Source organism: Chinchilla lanigera, unplaced genomic scaffold (genome assembly GCF_000276665.1).
Source record: "Chinchilla lanigera isolate Chin_1 unplaced genomic scaffold, ChiLan1.0 scaffold00074, whole genome shotgun sequence".
NCBI lineage: Eukaryota > Metazoa > Chordata > Mammalia > Rodentia > Chinchillidae > Chinchilla > Chinchilla lanigera.
In genome coordinates this window covers 2,406,834-2,432,381 of record NW_004955475.1, presented here as the reverse complement: position 1 = coordinate 2,432,381, position 25,548 = coordinate 2,406,834, and positions in this window count along the sequence as shown.

The window sequence follows — 25,548 nt, the reverse complement described above, 5'->3', positions numbered from 1 at the left end:
ATGTATGATCTAAGGACCTCTGCCTCCAAACAATACCTTCTCTCCTTCCTGAGAACGGCCATCTTCTGCTGAGTCTGGATGCATAATAAAGGCTATTGGCCAAGCCTTTATATGAGGCTGTCAAAAATCTTGAGTCTGAGCCCTTCCAATAGACAAAAGGAACTGGCAATGCCTTTTGAGAAATAAAACCTGCCCTTACTTAGGCTCCAGCAGTAGGAATATCTGACTTAAGAAATCCCTTCTTCCCATATATATCAGAAAAGAGAGAAATTGTTTTGAGTTTCTTGACTCAAATGCTAGGACAGGAACACTGTCCAGCAACATGCTTTTCAAAAAAGCCAGGCCTAGTGGCTGTTGCATGCTACCTGAGGACAATAGCAGGTATAGTCATGCTAACAAAACTAACTTCGGGGCAAAAATCAGAAGTCCTGATTCCCTTTCAGTTCAGGACTATTTCTGAAGCAAAGGGTTGCTTGCAGTAAAAGGAGAATAGCTTACCAAGTACTACGCTGTGCTTCTAGACACTCTTAAAGTTACCATAAAAACTTGCACTAGTCTTAAAACTGCCTCACTGATGGCTAAAGGCTCATAGTTTAGCCATTTTGTGAGATAATTCCCAGACTTGTGCAAGCAGGCAAGCCAGTAGTGATCTGCTCCCCCTAAGATGCTGAGGTTACACTGTTCACTGATAGAAGTAGCTTTGCGTAAGAAGGACACTGAAAGACAGGTTATGCATCAGTCAGTTCACAGCAGGTCATTGACATCAAACTCCCTTGCCCAGGGGCCTCTGCTCAAAAGAATTCATAGCCCTCGCGCAGGCATTGATGTTCAGAAAAGAAAAATACCTAAAGTTTTACACTGACTCCAAATATGCATTTCTGATGCTTTATGCCCATGTAGCAGTCAAAAAATGAAGGAGCTTATTAACTAATAAGAAATCATTTACAAAGTACAAAATAAATTCTAAATAACCTAGAGGCAGGCTATCTTCCCAGGCAAGTTGCTGTTAATCACTGCAAAAGACAACAAAGAAACAGGCCTAAACTCTCCGTGGGAAATCAAATGGCTGACGGAGAGGGAAGCAGGGCAGGTTTTTAGCCCCTCACAATCCTAGCCTTATTTCTAGTTCCTGAGGAACCATTAAAACCATTCTATACTCCCTCAGGAAGATTAATGGGCCTTAGGAGAAGGGGGACTTAAAAGGAGAATTGAAAAAAAACAAACTGGTTCATCCTCAATGGACACAGTAAGGAGCTACAAAAGTCTTACATATGGCAACCCACTCAGGACCCCTCCTGTCTCTCAGGAGCTATCTCTCCAAAGCCTTTCCCACCCTTAACCTTCATTATTCCTTGGAATTCATTCTTGGTTTTCAAGGAACATGAACTAGACACATCTGATATCTGGCAGGTTGGAAATTACACTTCTCTGATGTCAGTTTGGAGGCATCAGCAAGATAATTGGAAAGAGCTAAAAGTATCCTCTTGTTTCTAGGGACCCCTAAATATTTTACATTTTATCCTTGACTGTGACTCATTTAGGTAATTGAAAATTTTCATTTCCTGTTTGCTAGTGTGTTCTGCCTTCTGTTGGTTGCTGGTGCCATGTTAAAAGTTAAGAGCCTAAGACTGTAATGTGGGTTTCCATAATAGAAAACTTTATTTTTGAAATAAGGTTTTCTACTCTTTATTTAATGTCTTAGTTACTTTTCTCCTTGCTGACAAAATACCTGACACCCAAAGTTAAAGGAGGAAAGGTTTATTTGACTCACAGTTTGTAGATGTTTCAGTCCATAATTGGCTGGCTTCAAGACAGGGTAGCCTTGCAGATGAGAAACTTCATGGTAAGTTGAAGGTACCAAGAGACACGAGGGATGAGCACAGCTCTTTCTATCCCTTATATTTTATCCAGACTACTAAGAGTGGGTACATTAACACCCTTAATCCTAGTGTCCTTGATTTTAACATTGTACCCTAAATTAATCACAGTGCCACATGCTCTACATCCAGCCACCTTGCAAAAGCCCACGTTCAGCTGCGTGTGGTGGTGCATGCCTGTAATCCCAGCACTAGGGAGGCTGAGGCAGGACGATTGTTGCATGTTCGAGACCAGCCTGGGCTACAAAGTGAGCTTAAGGCCAGCTTGAACTGCATAGCGAGACCATCGCTGTCTCAAAAAGACAAAAAAGAAAGAAAGAAAGAAAGAGAGAAAGAAAGAGAGAAAGAAAGAAAGAAAAAGTCCAAGTCCAATGTCTCTTCTGAGATGTAAGGCAATCTCTTAACTGGGAGTCCCTGTACAAGTAAAACAAAAGTTAAATCCTTCCAACATTCAATGGCATAAGACAAACATTTCCATTCCAAAAGCTACAAATAGGGGGATACAAATAAATGGGACAAAGCAAGTCCAACATCCAGCAGGGCAAACCTTAAGTGCTGTAGTTCCATGTGGAACATGTGAGCTCTAAAGTGCTTACATGGCTCCAGCCCTATGGCACTTTCAGTGGTTGTAGCTCACATGGCTTCTTTCTTGGGACCACTTTGCTCCCTCCTTGCAGTTTTCCTCAGACAATCCATGCTCCTGGCTTCTCCAAACTTGTGGGGCCTCCCACTGCACCTTTTTCTTCACCCTCACAGCTTCACACACTGGCCTCTCAAGGACACACTGCCTGGCTTTCCTGGTCTTCAGAAATCAGGGTGGAAGCCGCCTTAACCCCACAACTCTTGCATTCTCCATGTATATAAAACCAGCACCACATGGATGCTGTCAAGATCTATTGCAGGTGGAGCAGTAGACAGGCTTCTTTCCTTCTTTGCTATAGCACCTAGAGTACTGAGAATTCTGAACCTATTTCTGAGGAACAGATTCTCCAGGCCACTGTCATTCTGGAACATGATGCTCTGTGGCTTTTTTCCCAGAGCAAAGTCTTTTACTCTTGCAGTTTTGAGGCTCCAAAAGGTGGAGACTTGCTGCTTCTTGTTATGCCCTCAGGCCATCTTTTCTATTGTCCTGTTCTTTCTCAGCCATCAAGATCTCCTCTGCTCTATCTTTGCAGTCCACAGCTTTACTGGAGCTTCCCTTCTGGCCAAACTCAAAACATTTTAAATCATTCTGGACTATCTGCTCATGATTCTCAACCAAAATCTGGCTAAAAGCCCCCAAAAATAGCCATGCCACAGCTTCAACATTAGACTGCATTGAAATTTTTCTGCAGTTTCATCAGTCTGCTGCCATTAATCTTTGTCCCAGGCAAAGTTTCTGGACATTAGCACAATGCAAACAAACTTTTTTCCAAGTCATAACACATCATCTGGAGTCCAACAACCAATATAGTCCTGCCCAACAGAAACCTCCCAAACCTGGTCTATACCAGTAGGATTTCTATCAGCCTTCTGGTTTTCTGAGCTCTGACCAAAATCTCCCATACAGAACAGCCTAAGGCATTTCAGCTCTACTCTTTCAGGCAACATATAATAATCTTTCCAAACTCTTCCCACAAGCCATTCCCAAAGGCTCTTGAACCACATGGTTACATATAGTCACAGAAATGATCCCACTTCTCTGGTACCAAATTCTGTCTTGATTACTTTTCTCTTGTTGCTCAGATTAAGTACCCAACACCCAAAGTTAAAGACAGAAGGGTTTATTTAGCTTTCAGTTTGCAGAGGTTTCTGGCTATAATCAGCTGGCTACAAGGCAGGGTGGCGTGGGAGAGGGGCAACAGTTCATGGTGGTGGAAGACAGCAAAAGCTGCAAAAGCTGCAAAAGAAGCAAAAGGGGCAAAAGGTCAAAGGAGAGAAATAAGCCTCTTCTCCACCCTTATATTTTACTCAGACTATCCACCCCAGGGCGAGTGTAGCACTCACACTGCCAATACCAGCACTAGACAATGAATCAGTCACAAACTCTAGAATCAGCCACCTCCAAAAAGCCTTCCCCCATGGCCACATGAGGCTTGAGGGAGACATCCAGACACAAATCATAGCACTTTGTTTTCGTGGTCATTAACCACAATCCTGTCATTCTATCTCTGATATTCTATTTTTGCTTTTGTTTAATTTCTTGCATATACTTTAAATGGAAATTTTATTCCTCTAGATATCTGTTTGGATCTGTTTCATGGATTCCATTTATTTCCTGTTTGGGGCATTTATGTTTTCCATTGTTTTTTATTTTTTATCTGTGTCCACTCTAATGTCTTTCATTTTGATCATTTCTTTTTTATCTGAGAGATTATTTTTTCTATATCCTCATCCATTTGTTTTTTCACTTCTTCTGGTATCATTTTAGAAATTTCAGTTGGGGACTTCTGATTTCTTCTGTCTCACTGTATTCTGGACTTGTCCTGTGTGGGCTGGACATGTGGGGTTGGATTTTGCTTCTGTGTCTTTTCATTTTCCATTTTCTATTTTGTTTTATTTTCTGTGCTGATGCTTGTAGGCTTCTTATGGCAGATTACGTTATCACTAACTTGCCTAGGAAATGTCTATTCCTCAGAGATGTCTTCTAGGTGTAGGTAGTTCTTGGTCTTTGTGTCTATCCCAAGAACCTACCTTCCCAATTTATTAAGGATGAGAAGTTGCTATCTATTTGGCTCAGCACCCAGTCCTTTGATACTGGACTGTGGTGGTGGTTATGACCCCAGAGAATCATAATGTTTTCATATGGAGGAGAAAAGGTGATTACAACATGTATGACATCTTCACTAAAGCAGTATAATTAACAATAGCAATAGCCTCAAGGAAATCCCAGCAACTGATAAACTGTGGTAACTAATTATTTGTTACCTTTAACCACAGGAGCAAGCTCTACAGTTATATAACAAAATCTAACATATGCCAGGAACTTGTATACAATGATTTTTCCCTTTTTTTTTTTTTTTTTTTTTTTTTTTGGTTTTTCTCCGGTACCGGGAACCGAACTCACGACCTTGCGCTTGCCAGGCAGGCGCTTTGCTGCTGAGCTAAATCCCCAGCCCGATTTTTCCCTTAGTAGTGTGATTTTACCCTGTGTGTAGGGGGCAGGGTTACGAGGGATAGGTGACAAAATATAGAGATGGGGGAGAAATAGAGTGGAAGCAAGGCTGTGGAGCAAAGACAATCAATCTCATTTTGGGAAACTGGAGATGAGTACAGGAGAAAAAGAAAGCAAATAATATTGAAGCAAACCAGAAAGAAAAGGGACAATGTTCACTCACATGTAACAATCATAAAATGAAGAGAGATAGAGTGAAGAGAGAAAAAAAGATGAGTAGAACAAAGCACAAATAAAGGTAATAAACCTAAATAGTAAAAAAAAAAAAAAAAATCCTACCCCTACCAGACAAAAAAAGGAAAGCCATTCAAATAAACAAAGAAAAGGAAAAAGTAATAATGTTTTTCTGGTGCCCACAGTTCTGTGGTAGTGTCTAAGTCAGAGCTTAAAAACGTGTTTTGTAACCCTGTGAAGTTTGCATTAAGATTTGTTCTACATATTGCACTGATCTTGGCCTCTGGATGTGCAGGTTGGAACTGGTCTTCAGCTGACAATATTCTGGATGTCTTCTTACTGTGATTGTTTCTATAGCACCCTCAGTTGCTGTGGCACACTCAGTAGGGAAAGCCTAGTGTTGCTCCCAGTCCCATGTCCAGTTTGCCTCCTCCAGACCTTGCACATCTTTCTCTCTTCCACATCATTAACTCCTCTTACTTGGTCATTGTAGGGTGGGGGGAGTGCCCTGGTCCTGCCACAGACCAAGGCAGCTTCCTGCTTGCACCACTAGACCAAGGTTATTCTGTTGATAACAGACCAGAGACATGCTTCCAATGCATTATATTGAGGGCTAAGACTGGCTCTTGGCAGCTTCTGGAATACAGTTAGGGTGGTATGAGCTCCTACCTCTCTGAAGAAGTCCCCCCAGTCTGCTTCCCACCTGCCCACAGTCTACCGTGACTGGATAGCTCTTCGCTCATACCACTCTGGGACATTAGCAATGAAGCAATACAGAACTGTTCTGCTGCTGGGATTCATGCTGAATGCTTTGTAATAAATTGACAGCCCAACATGCCTATTTCTGCTCCACATGTCTGTGTGTCAGAGCACAGAGCTGGTTTACCTCATTCTCTAAGTACTCGTTCTGTAGGGCACCTTGGTAAATGGTGTCTCATTCTCAGTGCCACTTCTGATTTTTCACTACCTCCCAGTGCTCTGCTGCACTGCCACACTGCTTAATTTATTTTTCATAATCTATTTCCTTTCTCTTTTTTCTTCATACTACCATACATGTAATATTTACCTATACAGATTTATAGGTAGCTAATGATATTTTACTATGGCTGAGTATTGTTTTATGGTGAAAGGAGGTAAAATGGCTCTATTGAGTAGATATTTACTGTATATAATTCCTGATTTGACTGTAAGCACAAATATATGCAATATATCAGTAGAAGATAAACAAAAGTAAATAAGAAAGGAATCAAAATGGGTCACTAAAAAGCTAAAAATGAAATAAAGTAACAATAGAGGAAATGATGGGTAAAAAAACAATAAGATGTACAGAAAAGAAACAGCAATGTGACAGAAAAAAATCCTTTACCAGCAATGTTTTTAAATTCCTCAATTGAAAAGCATATATTAACAAAATGGATTTTATAAAAATTCCAAATCGTGTACTATATAAGAGATTCATCTTGCTAATTTTGTTTTTATTAGTATATCTTTGTCATACATATTAATCACATTCAGTGTAGAGAAGTACCTCTACATAAAATATCTTAATTCATATTTTCCATTCCTCTCCCCTCCTTAAACCCTTCCTCCCCTTTCATTTACAAAAATTTGTTTCCATTATCTTCCTTCCATTCTTTTTACCCTTTTCCCTTCCTTTTCTTCCCCTTTCCTGCTCCCTTGTTCTCCTTCTTATTTGAACATGTTCTTCCACTTCCCAGTCCTTCATTATGTTCCTGATTTAAACTTTGGATTTCTCATACAAGAGAAAAAGTGTGATATTTACATTTCTGTGTCTGATATACTCCACTTAAAACTATGGTCAAGAGAAGCATCCATTTTCTTGAAAATGACTCCTTCAGCCTTCATTATGGCAGAGTGGTACTCCATTGTATATTAATACGACATTTCATTTATCCATTCGTCTTTTGATGGGCATGTGGGCTGTTTAGGTATTATAAATTATGCTGCTATACGTATGACTATGCATTTATCAATGTGGTATGAGGCTTTCTTTTGGAAAGATACATGGAAGGAGAAGAGCTGGCTCAAATGGAACCACTAATTTATTTTAGGAGAAATCTCCATAGCGATTTTCATACTGGTTGTACCAGTTTACACTACCACCAGCAAAGAAGAAAGGTTTCTTTTTTCCCATAGCCCTACCAGAACTTTTTTGGATTCTCATTTTTGCATGCTCATTTTTGGATGCACATCTCTTTTTTGGATGCTCATTTTTGGATTTGATCTTTAAAATTGAAGGTCCTGATTTTTTTTTTTTTTAGTTCTTGTTCTTTGTCTGAGGTGTAGCTGGCAAAATTTTTTCCCACTCTGTCAAGTGTCTCGTCACTCTGTTTGTTGTTTCTTTTGTTATGCAAAAGCTTTGCAATTTGATGTTATCCCAGGAGTTGATTCTTCTTAACATTTCCTGTGTTACTGGACTTTTGTTCATAAAGTTTTTGCCTACTCTTATAACTTCTGGAGTTTTACCTATTCTATCTTAAACAGATTAAGTGTCTCTGTTTTTATACAGATCTAAAGATCTTTAATCCATTTCAATTGTATTTTAGTGCATGGTGAGATATATAGGTCTAAGTTCAATTTTCAGCATGTGGAAAGCCAGTTTTCCTGGCACCTTTTATTGAAGAGGCTATCTTTCTTCTAGAGAAGGTGTTTTTGATCCCTTTGTCAAAAGGTACCTGAGTATGCTTGGAGTTGATTCTGCAACTTCTGCTCTGTTCCACTGATCTTCAATTCAGTTGCATCCTTCTTTTTTTTATGAGGGCAATGCTCGCTGGTTCCAGGAATGACTTTGGGAGTTTTGCTTCACTTTGCATTTCATTAAAGAGTTTAAGGGGTAGTGGCATTAGATGCTTTCTAATGTGTCTGTAGAATTCAGTAGTTAATCCTTTATGACATGGACTTTTCTTTGTTGGAAGCTTTTTTATAATCACTTCTTCCATTCACTGATACTGGCTTATCCAGGATTTTTATATGTTCTTGATTTAGCATTGGTATTTCATCCATATCTAGGAATCTGTCCTTTCCTTCTGAGTTTTCCTATACTAATTAAGTACAGATTCTCACTTTAGGTTTCGATGATCTTATGTATTTTTCCAAAATCCATTGTGATTTTGCCCTTTTCATTTTTAATTGCTTAGAGTTGAGTCTTTTCCATCCTCTATCCTTTTTTACATAAGTTTGACTAAGGGTTTATCTATTTTACTTAATCTTTAAAAGAAAAAACTCTTCAATTCATTGATTTTTTTTTAAACAATTGTTTTCTTAGTCTCAAATGCATTAATTTCTGCCCTAATCTTTATAATTTCTTCCCTCATATGTGCTTTGGGTTTAACTTGCTGTTCTTTTTCTAGAAGCTTGAGGTTTAACATTAACTTATTTATTAAGTTAAGTTAACTTATTAACTTATTAAGTTAACTTATTAACTTATTTAGCTTGTTCTGTTTTCTGATGTGGGAATTTCCCACGTAGGACTGCTTTCATTGTGTCCAATAAGTTTCATTACGTTGTGTTAGCATTAACATTTAATTGTAGAAGCTGTCTAATTTCTTCTTTAATTTCATCTGTGACCCATTGATTTTTCTGGGAGGAAATTATTTAATTTGAATGTGTTTATGTAGTTTTTGCTACTTCTTTTGCCATTGATTGCATTTATTTGATTTATGATCTGATAATATGCATGAGATAATTTCTATTCATTTGCATTTACTTAAGCATATTTTCTGAGGTCTATTTTAGAGAAAGTCCTTTGAATTCTGAGAAGAATGTGTGTTCTGGAACATTCTGTAGACATTTACTCAGTCTATTTGTTCAAAACTTGCTTCAGTTCTGATACTTCTTTAAGTTTTTGTCTAGTTATCTAATTGCAACATTGCAGTACTGAGGTCCCCCATTACAATTGTAGTGGTGCTTATCTGATTTTAAATAACAATTAGTATTTGTTTTATATAGTTGAGCATGCTACTATTTGGTGCATATATATTTATGATTGTTATCTCTTCCTCCTGGGTTTTTCCTTTAACAATTATGTAGTGACCTTCTTTGTCTCTTATGATCAGTGTTGGCTTGAAATACAGTTTGTCTGCAAATAGAATAGACACCTATTGTGGTTTGGGGCTTTTGCAAGAGGAAAGCCCAAAAGTCAGTGGTGGAAGCTAGAAAGTCTGTGACAGCAGAATGAAGGATCTGTGCTAGCAGGCTGAGGGATCTATACTGGAGCCAGGAATTGATACTCAAAATAAGAACCAAAGCTCCCCCCAAAATTACCACAGCCATCCTCAGCAACAGTGAGGTCCCAAACTCCTCTGATAATCAGGACAGCTGAGTTCCCATCAGGAAAGCCAATGCAACATACTTTTCCAGGAGACTGAGCAGTGCACCATCTTCCTCTCCTGAGCCAGGAATCAATGCTCAAAGTGAGGACCACAACTTGCCCAAAGTGAACCAAACCCATTCGCAGTGACAACAAGGTCCCAAGATCCTTGGAAGATGAGAACAGCCGAATTCATGAGGAAAACCAGCATGACAAGCTCCTCCAAGAAAACCAACAGCTCCTTACAGCTTGTAAGGGCACCCAACAGCTTCTGTGAGCTCCTAACAGCTTCTCTCAGTTCACAACAGCCTCAACTCCATCTCCAGCTCTGCCCATTATGCTGCTGGTAATAATTCTCAGGTGGGCCTCCCACACCCAGCACCATGCTGGTTCAGTTCAGCTGGGTGTTACAAGTTGACCACCAGTTGTCAATCCACCACAATGCCTCTGCCTTTTTCTGGGTTCCTATCTCATGGAGTATTGTTTTTCATCAATTAACTTTAAGTCTATGGCTTTCTTTTTGAGTTAAAGATGTTTCTTGTATGCAGCATATTTTTGGTTCATGTTTCTTATTCCATTCTAACAGTCTGTTTCTTCTTATTGGAGCATTGATACCATTTAGATTGACGATTATAACTGATTTGTATTGACATCTTTGTCATATTATTGTCCTATTATTGGATCCCTTTCTTTCCTTTCTGTTTAATTGCTTGCCTTGCCTGGTGGATACATTCTGTTGGGACTCATGTATTGTTGTCTTTTTCCAAAATATCTTCCAAAAAACTTTTTGGAGTACTGGTCTGGTGGTCATGAATTTCTTTGGGTGTTCTTTATCAAGGAAGTATCTTATTTCTCCATCAATTTTGAAATATAATTTTTTCAACAGTAGGAAGAATTTAATGAGTTAAAGGTAGTTTCTGTCTAAGAGAGACAGAAGGGGATCCAGAAATTGGGCTGCCTAATGATCCCACTTATCAAGGGTGCTTTATTGAGCAAAGCCACAAGGTGAAGTGGATTCATGGTGGAACAAAACTATAGTCAACTAATAAGATTAGAAATATAGTCACTTAGCTAATATTGATCCAATTGGAAGTCACAGGTGGATATGAGGTGGGACAAAACTATGGTCAACCAATTAAGATTAAAGACAGTATAGTCACTTAGGTAGATTAAATGGGGATCAAATGGGGAAGCAAGTCATATAGCAATTGCACATGGAATGGTCAAGGAATTTCCCAGAAGGGATGGGTTAAAGAGGTTTTCTTCACCTACCCAAGGTGATTGATGCCTATTTAGATTACCAATCACTTATGTTCATTCCTAGAGGAAGTACGTGGGTGTAGTTGTTCCTCTTTTTCATGAAGTCACATGTGTCTTCTTGCTGAGGTCCCAGCCCAGTCTATCTGCCTGTAATATTTATAATTAACTTAGCTGTCTCCAATATTACCCCCTAAGAAGAGTTATCCCTAACTGTGGTTACGAGAGAAGGGGCATAGTTTCCATCTAGCTTTCTTGAGGTGAAAATGGGTTGATGTAGGGAAGACTACAGTTAGGGGCCTTCTCCAGAGAGCAAATATTATGGGCCTCACATAGAAGTCATGTTAGCAGTTATGAACTCTCTAAGTCTACCACATTGTTATTGGTTCCATCTGCATGATCACTTGAAGTTTGGCAGACTCTAGCCAAGAAGAAATAAATTTTCCAGAAGTTAAAACATTATATTCATGGCATGAGCACTAGAATGAAAGGCAGATTGGGGAGAGAGACACATCCAGAAACTGCTCTTAAGAGACTGGAATAGCAATTGTACTCAGTTGGCTCTTAGACCCCTCTACTGATGGAGATTATCTATAAGTCTGATAATTTTTGTTAAAAGACACTCTAGTGTAAGAAGGTGGAGAGAAGGAATTTAAAGCTTCTTGTTGTACTTTTATAGACTCCACTGTAGTTTCTCTCCTTTACTGAACCATAACAGTGATCAGCTACTGGTGTAGCTGGCAACTGCTAGAAGGGGTCAGTGATTGGAGCTCTTTTTTATACCTAGATTAGTGCTACGGAATTGTTTTATACATCTTTTGGTTATATTTTTCTTCTTGGGTGTTTGAGACCAAGTTAAAGTGAGACATGTATTAATTAAAATTAGCCTATTATTGTCTATCAAGTTCAGTTAAGTCTCCTTGGACATTACTTTGGGACCATGCATAGAGACTCAAAACTCCTCTGTCAGTGTCAGACATCAGGATGGGTCATGGCCTTGCTTGAGCCTATTGCTTTCTATGAAATCATGGGAGAATTTCCCTCTTGGTGACCCTCTTTTGACACACTGTACACTTGTTGATTCTTGTCTTCTGGGGATCAGCAATCTCCCTGCTCAGGAGGCTGGGTGACCCAGTAAAGCTGTAGGATCTTGTAGAAAAGGTTCCCTCGTGTCCTATAGCTTCATTGATTTTGTAGGGCAAGGGCAAAAATATTAGCTATCCTCTTAAACCACTTATGTTGCTAGTTCTGGTCTCTAAACTTTAGTTGTTGAACACCCAGAAGGGAAGATAAGTGACATTAGTGTTGCAGTAGGGGAAGTGAATTCAATTATTATATTTTAATCTGGATATTAAGCACTTTGAAATATAAATTATAGGCAGAGGATTGTTATTTCTTATTAACCATGGTTGTTTTAGTAGTTGTATCCCTTCAAAATGCTAACACACCATTTATATAGTTTACAGAGAAAACTTTTTTATTTTAAAGATAAAAGAATGAAAACATATTAATAAACACACAGATCAAGAGCCACATAGTATTTTAGCATGACACTTATGCTAACATTATTTTTGTAACACACTTAAATATCCATCTTAGTGTAGAATAGCCTTTTTAGTCAACATCTCTATCTGATCACAAAATATTAAATGACACAAAACTGACACCCTAATTTGGTGTCCTTTAATAGAATGTCATCTAAGGAGAATGTACCAAACTGTCCTTTAGAAGTTTATAATGTCTAGCCTCTAATTTTATTATGTGACATTGTTTGGACAGTTTGGTGCCTGAGCATCCCTAAGTGTATGACACATAGAACATACACATCACATATGTTGTTTTTTAAAATTATTATTTGACTGGTGGTCTCATATTGGCTTGACATGTACGTCATATAACAAGTAGCAGGAGTACAAGAGAAAGGCAGATGTCAGAGTCTAAAAGAAAAGGTTATCACCATAAACAACTCTGTTTTTACATCTTAAAGACCTGTACACCTGGAAGGTATGAATACATTTAGTGCACCATGAGACTAGCAATAATGAATGCATTGCTATATAGAAACCTTTGTCTCTCAAATTACTTTTGTAGCAAGAGCATCTTTTGATAATCACACCCTTATTGCTTTACCAACAGAAGACTTTACCTTTTGATAATGGCCAATGTAAGTATATCACAATAATACATTTAGCAACATTTTTTGGGGTGTGTCTCCTATAAAGCTATGGAAATTATTGGGGTTATATTGTGAACCAAGCCTGGAAGAAAATATTTCCAGGCAGCTGCTCCTTTATACACCAAGGGGAGTCCTCTCCAGCAATTTCCCTAAGCCTAAGTGGTCCCCATTTAACTATATTAAGAAATTTTTCATAAACTGTGACAACCAGATCATAACAATTAACACATTATTCTTGATCAGTGAAAGATTTTCTAGTTTTTGTACACAGACAACAAAATACATTGCATTTGCAAAACCAGTCTTGACATCATTTTGATCATCTGGCAACCTGGGTGCAAACATGTCCTTAACTCTAATAACATTTATCTACAAGCCAACTTGAGTTATAGACAAATATTTTAAAATCCAAAAAGGCGAAAGAAAGAAAAAATATACCAAGCTCAAACAAAACAGGTATAAGTATGGTAACCAGTCACAGATTGGACAGACAAATGAACAAACACACATAAGACAATTTGTTTATAAAACAAGAATGTACTCAGAGGCATTTGGCCAAGTTGGAATATAATAACTGTTTTACAGTTTTTACATTATAGTTACCGTTATAACTATATAAGTATAACTATAAATAGACTAGCCAGAACTTTGTGTAGGTTAATTAACAAAGATCTCTTATAATAGAAATCGGAAGGAGTAAAAATCTTTTACACATGTTAAAGTAAAAACAGTTTTTAAGATAGGGCCTAGGTTGGCAGTTTATCTGATTGGAATATCCCACTATATAAGCTTTTCATTGCTGCTTTGGTAGCCATAGTTGTTGCATAGTTACACCTGATAGCCAAAACTGCTATTTTGGTTGCCACATATAATTGTTCCTTTTAGAGAGGCAGTCTGTTAGAAAGTATTTTTAACTATTTCCATAAATGGGTATGTAGGCCAGGTTTGGATGTAGAAAGAGACTAGGTGGCACTCTTTGGAGCTCTAGACAGTTGAGGAAGCTGGCCTGCCAAGCCTCTAATCATACTGCTACAAATGTCTACCTATGACAGGTTTTACCATTTTGTGTGTGATGCCTGGACCATGTTAGGTATAGGCCTTCTCTTCTTAGAGCCTCAGTTAGTGTAACTCTGAGAACAGTAGCCAGTCTGTCAAGATGTTCTGAAGAAAAATTGTGGTGAGGGAGAGAGTACCCTGGGGACTTGGGCTGTGCCTATTCTTTAATACCTGTTTTGTTTAAAACTGTTATTAAACTTATAAAATTCCTTAGGAATGTTGTGTCCTAACAATGAACTTACATGTTTTATAAAAATTAGTCAGTCTGCCCAGTGCTAAAAAATAACCAGTCAGCACCATTCTTGAGGGGAGACAGAAGAGGAGTTAATCTCCAGTTCTCCCTAAGGACTGAAAGGAAGATAAACCTGGAGTAAAACTTTTAAATTTATTCTTTGAGTTTCAGGATTAAATCTATACCGGTATTTTAATATGATCCAGAGATAAGTGAAGGTCAGATTCCCCCTGGAAGGGTCCAAAGGAAGAGAAACTCACTATTCAGGAAACTTGGGCCTGAAATTCAGCAGCCACGGAGGAGAAAATTGTCTTGGACCAAACACTGTTGTGAACTGTTACTTCTCAGGGGCAGGACAGTACAGAAGGAAAAGAAGAGTGACTCCAATTATGGCACAAGAACTAAGTCCTAACCATCTCAGGGATAGAAAGACAATTAAGATGGAGAGCTTTTCCAGGGTGGATCTCTAATACTTAGAAAAACCCTCCAGAGACAAAAAATCTGATTGATTCCAACTGTAACACCAAACTGAAAATTAAACTAATAATCAAAGAACCCGAATGGCTGCTTTTCAACTTTCTGAAAGAGAGTGAAAGAGAAAATGAAAGTGTTCAATTACATTATTTATGACTTACTTTCTAATGAATGTCTCTGAATCAAGAGTTCTAAAATCCCAACCTGCAAAAGAGATCTATCACCTCGGGACAGACAGAGACAGGCAATAGTGCAGAGGAAATCTTGGCTCCAGGAAAAAGAGGTTTGGGGGACTTTTTGGGTTCTCTAGTCACATAGGTAATTTCCCTCTGCAGCAGTGATGGCTAGGCTCTACTTAAACCCACTCTGAAAACATGAATCCCTGGGTATCTGTAATACTTTTAAGAAATTCACACATTAAAGTCTATACCAATTGTCTCTCATTAGAAGACAATGTTTGATTTAAGCATAACACTACATCTCCCCAATCTAGTTTATAGGTCTGAGCAAGTCCTCTAAATACTTCAATATACTTATTAGGGTTACCTGAGAACTCTCCTAGATCTTACTTGATTTGTTTTAGGTCACTGAGAGAAAAGCACACATGAATGTGAGTAGTTCCAAACTCTCCATTTACTACCCGTGATGGATATTGTCCTTGAGGAGCTTGAACAAAATAAGCTAGGATGAATATAACTCTGTAGAGGCTTCAGTAATGGCTAGAATAGAAGCTCCACCCTCAGCAACCAAAGGGCAAGTAGGGGAAACCTCACACTCAGTAATAGTAGTGAGACTTTGATTAAAGTTGTCTTGGAAACCTCATCTTCAGATTTCAAGGGCAAAGAAGAGTAGCCTTAGGCTCAGCAATAGTGAAGCAGAAATACTGAGCTAACTGTGGCCATTTTGTTAAATAAAGATAGTCATTCTGTTCTCTGCCAGTGAATTCAGTTAAATCATGATTTGTCATGAAATTAAAACTTCTGTAAATGTGCTAAAAACAACTTTGCTACCTACAACTATGCTCACCACAAGATACCTATTGTACCATAACCTTCAACTTAAAGCTTACCTTATTCTTGTAACTTCTGTTTTCCACCTTATAAATAAGACATGTTCTCTGAAATCAATGCTTCAGACTTGGAGATTACTCTTCTGGGGTCTACTACAGTAAATAAAATTTCCTTTCTTCTCCTGAGCTACTGGCTACTGTTGGCTCAATTTTTCTTGCAACTGTAGTAGATACCTTAAGGGCTAGTAGGGTCTGGTTTTCTTATGGTTGAAATTTACATTTGAAGACAAGTAAGGATTATTTCTTAAGGCAAAGAAAGTCTGAACATAGCGTAATTCTAACCATTTTTTTCCTTCTTTACAATATAATTCTAGTTGCAAAATAGCACCATAATACTTTCCTCTGCATTCCATTTTGGCCCTAGGGAGTAAATGGGCCACAGGCAGGTGCAGAAAAAATATTAAATGGCACTTTTTCAACATGTAAAGGTTGAACATTTTCCAGTGCTTATGAATACATTCCAAAGGAGTAAGAGATTTTGACATTGAGTTCCCCAGCAAAATGCAAAAACAAACATCCAGCATCCCATTAATTTCTATTTGATTTATGTATCCTCAAGGCATCTTCTGAGTCAATTTAACTCCAAGGAAGGTGGATGCCACCTGAGAAAGACCAAAAGATAAAATTCAACCAACCTGTCTACCCTCTTACTGGTGTGTAACTTTACCTTTCCAAGGAACTCATGTGCTTACTCCTATGTTTTTTATAAGCACGAGGTACAACTGATCTCAGCTCTAACAACCACGTTTAAGGAAAAACGTATTACTTAGCATTAAACCACAGGTTTCTAGTTTTTTGAAAGAGTGAGGCAAAGAGATCAAAGGACAGCACCTTTTATCCTACAAAAGACTTCACCTCTAGAGATAGAAGCAAAAAAATGGCTTGATGGAATTTTACCCACAAGAAAGTCTCCAAGGCACCTGTGTTATCTACTTAACTACCTAGGCAAACTTTCTTAGCAGCAAGACAAGACTACACATCATTCAAAATCCATTTTATTTTCCATATCTGAAGTTCACAGGCTAAGTTTATATTTGTCACCTAGCAACCATGATTTACAAGTCAGTAAAAGCACATCCATCAGTTTTACATGTAAATGCAAAAAGAGAAAGGCTGACTGAAATTTCTTTCTTATTTTAGGTAGCATATGCAAGGCACAAATGTAAATCATTCCCCTGACAGCTGTTTCTTTCCATGAAAGGCAAACAGTTGTAAGTTACCTCAGGTTTGCCTCCTAGAGGGAAGGGAGGTTTCTAATCAAGGATTTTTAAAGTTAACTCCCAGGGCTGGGGATATAGCTCAGTGGCACAGCGCCTGCCTGGCAAGTGTGAGGTTGTGAGTTCGATTCATGGTACCAAAAAAATTTTTAAAAAAATAAAGTTAACTCCCAGCAAGTCAGAGAAAAACTGGGGTTTACACCTTATTAGTAGAAAGTTAAGTTTAGACCTGTAGCTCAACTCTTAAAAGAGGCTTTAAGAAAGGTCACTAACAGCATTGTTTCAGGTCACTCTGAGACAGAGGATATCAGGTGATCACTGAAAGGGTTACCTTTCACTTCACTGAGGAGTGCAGGTAGGGATGATAATAGCAGAGATTTTTCTGCTAGTTACCCAGTCAGGCCTCCAGGACTCAGTTCCCACTAAGGAACCTTTGGGTATCTGCCAGAGAGTCTCCCTGGCCATGACCCCTCCGTTGCACTCTCAGTTTCTACTGGTCCACAAAACCAGAGATCTGTTTCTGGAAAGGAATCTACCTGCCTGTCTGGCCAACATTTAGTCTACAACTTATTAGTGAAAGTATTTTTCCTACACACATAAATGATGAGAAAGAGAGAGAGAGGGAGGGAGAGAACCAGGAGGTTGGGGATTCTCCATTAGACTAAATGTTTTGGTCCATTAAGTGTGGTATTTTGGGAAATAGCTCCTTTGGGTTTTTCCCGGAAATCAGTTCTTTCCATGGGGTCTCAGGTTCAGTCTCCTAAAGAAGACTGTTGCCCAGAAGACTATGCCAGGACATGGATTTTATGTGTGGTCTCCTGGGTTGGCAAAATTCTGATGTCTCATCTGACCAAAGATGGTATGTGTACCTCATCTAAGATGACTTCCTTGTCTTCAGCATAAGCAAATGCTCGTTTTGTATGGGCTCTACTTAGTCGTTAGGTAAGAAGAAATGTTTGGGATACTTTAGAGTTCCTCTAACATTACATGCCTCCAAAAAAAGTACAAAGTGGTAGGGAAAAATCAGAAAAGATTGTCTCCTCACCAGCAGATCAGACCAGAAATGAAACTGAAGCAAAACAGGCTCAACATTTTCTCTAGAGTATAGGGAAGAATCAGGCTAGTTGGTGTCAGTGAAACTTGTACCTTGAGTCATAAGAATGGCCATTAACCAATTGTCTTTTGAGTGGTGGAAGGAGTCCCATGATTTATTAATAGCATGTATATTTTCTAAATAAGAACTAGATTTCTTAAAAAGACCCATTTTACAGCATTTCATGTTAAGGTCCACTCAGACTGCTAACACTGCTTTTTCCTAATGCTATTGTCTGAGATACCAAACCACAATGATCAAGTCGAACAAGAAACACTAGTAAATCCAGCAACTAAGTCCAAATGCAACACATAAACGCAGGAATAAAATGTTCCATTAAAGAAGCATCAAGGTTGGGCATGGTGGTGCATGCCTGTAATTCCAGCACTTGGGAGGCTAAAGCAGGAAGATCACTAAGAGTTTGAGGCCAGCCTGGGCTACAAAGTACATTCAAGGCCTGCCTGAACTGAATAGTGGAACCCTGTCTCAAAAAGTCAAAAGAATAAAGAAAGAAAGAAAGAAAGAAAGAAAGAAAGAAAGAAAGAAAGAAAGAAAGGAAGAAAAATAACCTTCCCATGCTTTTAATTTAAATTTATCATCATTTTAGCAAAATACTAATCAATTGACAAATATGTAATATAAAATTTAGAGCATAAAAAATTTTATTTTCAAAGTGAGTCACAATCCAGAATCTATGAAATAAAAGCAAACTCTTACCTCCACCAAATTATTTCAATAGAAGACCTCCAAATGACATAGGAATGTATGATATAGGGATGTATGATATAGGGATGATATATGGACCTCCAAATAATATAGGGGAAATATTATAATTCCCCACCTGCTGGGTGTCCAAAACACTGAGTTCATGTTCTCTAAAACTGAAGAATTAATTCTAGGAATAATGGAGGTGAATGGTAGAAGTAATTTATTGAGAGAGAGAGAGAGTTTCTGTCTAAGAAAGACAGAAGGGGCCCTAAAAAGTGGGTTGCCCCTGAAGTAAAATTCTGTGGGCTACATCAATCAGGGTTGGGGTTATTTTGTTTTAGGACTTTAAATACTTCACTCCTACTCTCCTTGACTTAAGCATTTTTTGTTGTTGTTGTTGAGAAGTCTGCTGTGATTCTGATAGGCTTTACTTTATAAGTGTTTTGTTTCTTTTCTCTTACAGCATTTAATATTCTATTTTTATACCAAATTTGTGGAATCTGGACTATTATATTCCTTGATATAATTCTTTTTGGATCATTGTAGCTCTATATTACTTCACTTATGTGTATATGAAATTCTTTCTCCGTGCTTGGGACGTTTGCTGCCATTACTTCCTTGAACAGGTTTCTTTTATTCTCTATGTGCTTTCTTCTGAGTTTTCATTATTTCTGATTAATTTTTGTTATTTTTCTTTGCATCATCTAACAACTGTTGGATTGGTGTTTTGTGGGCCCTTATTATTATTAAGAAGCCTCTCATTTATCACTAATTTCACACCTGTCTTCTAGATCTGATATTCTATCTTCACATTGATTGGGCCTGTGGAATACACTTTCACTAGAATTTTTAATGTTCTAGATATCTATTTAAATCTGATTTATGTGAATCAATTCTATACTACGCTGGGAATTCATCGTTTCTATCACTTTTCTTAGATTGTCTGTTGTTTTAATTTCTATCTACTCTGGATTGACTAACCATGTCTTTCACTATGGTTAACATATCTTGCATTATCTTGGTAATTATTACTGATTTGATTTGTTCTAGAAACTCAATCATCTGCTTGATATTTCCACTGCTAGTATCACAGAAATTTCAGCTGGGTGGCTTTTGATTTCTACTATTTCAATGCTCCCTGGATTTGCCTTGGGTGAGCTGGAGGTCTGGGATTTTATTTTGCTTCCGTGTTTTCACATTTTCTATTTGTTTCCTGCATTGATGGTTGTAAATTGCTTATGATGCATAGCTTTATTACTAGTACTGAGATCTCTTAAGGAAATGACTACTTTTCAAAAATGTCTTCTACACACAGCTGCCTTTTGACTTTTGAATCTGTCCCAAATTTGTGCCTCTTCCATTTAATAGTGATGAGTGGTTGCTGCTGGTCTAGTACTCAGTACTTTGGTATTGGACTATGATATTGATTATAATCCCCACCCCAGACAATGTCAATATTGGCATACAAGGAATAATAACTAGTCCAAATAACTACATCACATTGGCTAAAGTAGTACAATCAGTAATAACAATAGAATCAAGCACAGTCAAGAAAAATAATGAACTGTCATAACTTTTAATTTGCAACTTTATGCATAAGATCTATAGTTATATAGCAAAATCTAAAACAAATCAGAAAATTATACACAGTAAGTATCCACTTAATGGAGCAATTTTATTCTCTGAGGAGAACATTTAAAAGAGATAAGAAAAATAGAGAAATCAAAGAAGAGAAAGTGATTAGAAGTAAGGCTGAAAGAAAAAGGAAGATTACACATGCTTCAAGAAACTAGTAAAAAGACCAAAGGGAAAGAAAAAAGACAACAAGAAAACTAAAAGCAATGTTCACACTAATGAAAAGTAGAAACAAAAACAAAAATAGCAATAAACAACAACAAAAAATGAGCACAAGCAAAAAAAGTGAGAGAGAGAGAAGGAAAAAAATGAAAAAAGATTGTTTCTTCAAGCCTGTTGCTATCTTTTAAGGTGTACAGTTTTGTGGTACTATCCAAGTCAGAACCCACATCCATGCTTGATAATCCCAGCAAGTCTGCTGAAGGTTTAGGGTAAGGTGCCAATTCCTATGATTTCAATTTAACAGAAGTTCATACTGATCCCAGCTTCTGGTAGTGGGGTTGGGGTCTCAGGATTTTAGACTACAACACTATGGATGCAGAAGAGACTCATGTTAGCTAGATACAAGTAGATTGAAAGAGGAGAGATGGGAAAACATATGTCATATGTATAGTAACCAAAATAGAGATGGATTGGTTATACTATCAACAGACACATTAGATGTTAAATCAAAAACTGTTAAGAAAAACAGAAAAATTTTGATATATTGAAAAAATAGTGAATTCACCAAGACATAACAATTAAAAGCATGTTTGCACCAAAAATGAGAGCCCTGAAATAGTACAGGCTTCAGGGAAAAGAGAAAAATTTTGTACACTTGGTGAAAATGTAGAGTAGTACAAACACTATGAAAATCAGAGTGGAGATACTTAAAAAAACATGAAAGTAGAAATTCCATTTGACTCTGTTATTCAATTTCTAGATATCTTTTTCAAAGGGTTAAGGATATCACATTACAGTGATACAACCATACCAATGTTTACAGCAGCAAAATTCATAATAGCCAAATTTTGAAACAACCTATATGTTCATCAAGAGATGAATGGATAAACAAGTTATGGTATTTAGACACCATGGAATACTACTCTGCCATTAAGAAAGATAAATTTGAGGCATTTCTAGGAAAATGGATGAACTTTGAGACTATAATTAAAAGTAAAACAAATAAAACACATAAACTTAAATATTGCATAATTACTTCTATGTGAGAAACCCAAATTATAAACAAAGAATAAAATAATAGATAGCTGATAGAAAAGAGGGAGACAGATCTTTTTCAAATATGAAGGATCGAGGATGGTGCAGGTTGGAAGAAAGACAGCCTCTTTAATAAATGGTGCTGGAAAAACTGACCCTGTACTTGCTAAAGACTAAACGTAGACCCATGTCTATCATCATGCACTAAAATGAAGTCAAAATGGATCAAAAGTTCAATATTAAAACAGAAACAATAAATCTACCAGAAGAGAAACTAGGTAGAAATCTTGAAGACATGGGTGTAGGTAGAAATTTCCTAAACAAAACCCAGACTGCACAGGAAATATTTGAAAGACTCAACAACTGGAATCTCATCTTATTAAAAACTTTTGCACATCAAAAGAAATCAGCAAGAGAGTGAAAAGAAAACCTATAGAGTGGGAAAAAACTTAGGTAATTGGGCCTCAGACAAATGAATTTTATCTAGAACATATAAATTAGCAAAAAAATCAGAAACCTCAAGTTCAAAGACTCAATCTAAATATGGCCATCTGAGATGAATAGACACTTCTCAGATACAGAAATATAAATGGCATATAAATATATAAAAAAAACTTCAACATCATTGGTAATTTGAAAAATGCAAATTAAAACAATACTGAGATTCCATCTCACCAAGAAGAATGGCTATCATCAAGAAATCAACCAATAACAAATACTGAAGGGGCTGTGGGGAAAAAGGAACTCCTCTCCACTGTTGGTTGGAGTATGAACTGGTGCAACCACTGTAGAAATCAGTATGGAGATTCCTCAAAAACTAGGATTAGAGGTCTCATTTGACCCATTTACTCACCTTCTGGGCTTCTTCAAAGAAGAATAAAAAGCATCACACCACAGTGATATATATGTACCCATCTTACAGCAGCACAATTTCTAATAGCTAAACCTTGGAAAAAATCTAAATGCCCATTAACCAAGGGATGGATAAGAAAGACATATTTTTATACAATGGAGTACTACTCAGCTGTAAATAAGGATAAACTTGAAATATTATAGGTAAATGGAGGGAACTCCAGACCATACTCATAAGTGAAATAAATGAGACTCACATGTTTAAACATTATATTATACCCTGGTGTGAGAAACTGGAAGAGTATATAAGGTCTAAAATGTACAATAGATATTGTGAAGTAGGAAGAAACTGTTTAAAAAGATAAAAGATCTAGGATGTGGGAAATGGGAAAGGACATAAGGGAAAAGGGAAAAATGTAAGTCAATTATACTAGTAGTGTCTCAGCTCATTGACAAGGGAAGTTCATGCTAATATTGATTAGAGAAATGTTAATGCACATATCTTATACTCTGAATAACTACTTTAAATGACAATATGCAATGTATTAACTATTGTTATTTTCCTATGATTTTGTTATGAAATTTTGTATTACCTTTTTTCCATAAAAAAAAGAGATGGTGCAGGGATAGGTATGTGTTGCATAAGGTTATATTCCCATAAGGAATATAAACATTATGTTCCACAACACATATACTATTAAAGTAAATTTTTAAAAAGAATTAAAGAGGAAATAAATATTTCCACAACAATGGTTAGAGGTTTCCAAATGACATATTCTTTTTTAATTTTAAAGAGAAAAAACAATAAAAACAATGAAACAAATTCAAAAAATATAATAGATTAACAATGTTTAATATAATGCATATTATCTTTAAAGAGGTTGCTCAGATTACAAGATATAGGCACAAAAATTGATCAGACAATATAAGCACAAACCATTCTTTTCAATGAACTAATAGAAATTAGTAGTATAATTATCTTAGCAAATATATATATATATATATATATATATATCACATGATATTTTCAATAAGAAATAGAGCAAGTGGAGAAAAGATCAATAAGGAAATAGATGACTCAAACATAATAGAGTGAACACATATATACAGAATAAGTCACTGACATGCAGAATATACACTTTTCTCAAACATACTAAAGGATCGACCAGAAGTTGAGCCATAAACAAATTCCAATGAATTTAAGACTGAAATAATGAAATATATCTTTTTCTGATCTCAATAAAGTTAGAAACTAATTATGGGAGGAAAACTTGTTTAAACAAACATAATAAAATCAGTATGTCATCCATCAATTCCATTACTGGGTACATACTTAAACTTATTTGTATACTAATAGCCAAGTGATACCCAAGAAGTAGAAACAATCTAAAAATCTATCAACAAATGAATGACTAAACAAAACATGATTTTATATATATGTATATATATATATATACACACACACAGTATAATATTGTTCAGCCTAAAATAGAAATAAACCTCTGCCACTGCAGTATGTATTTGAGCCTCAGAAAAAGCCAGTCACTCTCTGTGAGCTCCTACCTTGTGACTCACCTCCTGCCACCATTGCAGGGCAAGTCTGACCCCTGGGAGAGGCAGGGACACTCTGTGAGCTCCTGAGAGAGGCTGGACATGGCATTCTAAACCCTGCAGCCGTTCTGTGGAAAGCCCCACACTCAGGAAACCCAGTGAGCTGTCAAGGATGGGTGAGGCTCAGCACTCCATATCCTGCATCGAAAATGACAAGACAAAGGAGCAAAATGCAATCACAGACCTCCACCCTACCTAGAACAAGACCAGCAGACATTGACATAGGAGAACGTGGAAGTCACACACCGGAAATTTCTGAAATGATAGCAATGGAAGTGAAGAAACAACTCTCTCAGGCCATAGAAAAAATCAGATCAGAAACAATCTTTCAGGTAAAAAAAAAGAAGTGACAACAATAGTGAAAAAATTACTCAGCACATCTAAAGAAGGCATAGATTTAAAAATAGGGGAATATAGAAAATGATGAATCTTGAATGAACAATATAGGAAAGAACTAGAATGCATGAAACAGATTCAAAGCGATATCGAGGAGATTAAAACTTCCATCAAAAGCTGCCAAAACCGCTTGAATGAAGCAGAAGTTAGACATTCAGACCTTGAAGACAGATTTGCAGCTAATGATCATGAAAGGAAAGATCTCTTAAAAATAACAAGGAACCAGGAAATAACAATTCAACAGCTGCAAGATGATGTAAATGAAAACCATGTAAGACTAATAGGTATGAACAAAACAGCAGGAGGCAACACAAATGACAGAAGGAGTATTTGCAGGAAGGAATAGCAGAATATTTCCCAAGCATGAAAAAATAATTGGACATACCATTAAGTGAGGCATATATAACTCCAATTAGCCATAATCAAAATAAATCAACACCCACACACATATAATAATCAAGAACCTAGAAATTCAGCAAAAGAACATAATGTTAAAAGCTGTTAGAGAAAAGAAACAGATCACCTATGAAGGAAAGCCCATCAGAATCATGGCAAATTTCTCAACACAAACAATCACATGAAGAAGTGCTTGGAATAAAGTGTTTCATGTCCTAAAACAAGACAACTTCCAACCCAGATTGATGTACCCTGCAAAGTTATCCTTCAAAATTAATGGAGAAATAAAATATTTCCATAAGAAAAAACAACTGAAAAAATTCATGACCACAAAACCAATCCTACAAAGACTATGAAAAGATATTCTAGAAAGCCATAAAAGTGACCAATATTTCAAGAACAATGGAAAAGAACCATCAAGCAGAGTAAGCAATTAAACAGAGACAAAAATTAGGGAACGAAAAGAAGGAAAATGCCATGACAAAGATAAGCCAATACATATCAGTTATAACCATCAATGTAAACAGCATCAATTCACCAATCAAAAGAAGCAGACTTGCAGAGTGGATCAAGAAACAAAACCCAGAGGGCTCCTGGGACTGAGTGTGGGCTGGATGCATACCACCACAATTCCCAGCTGAAAC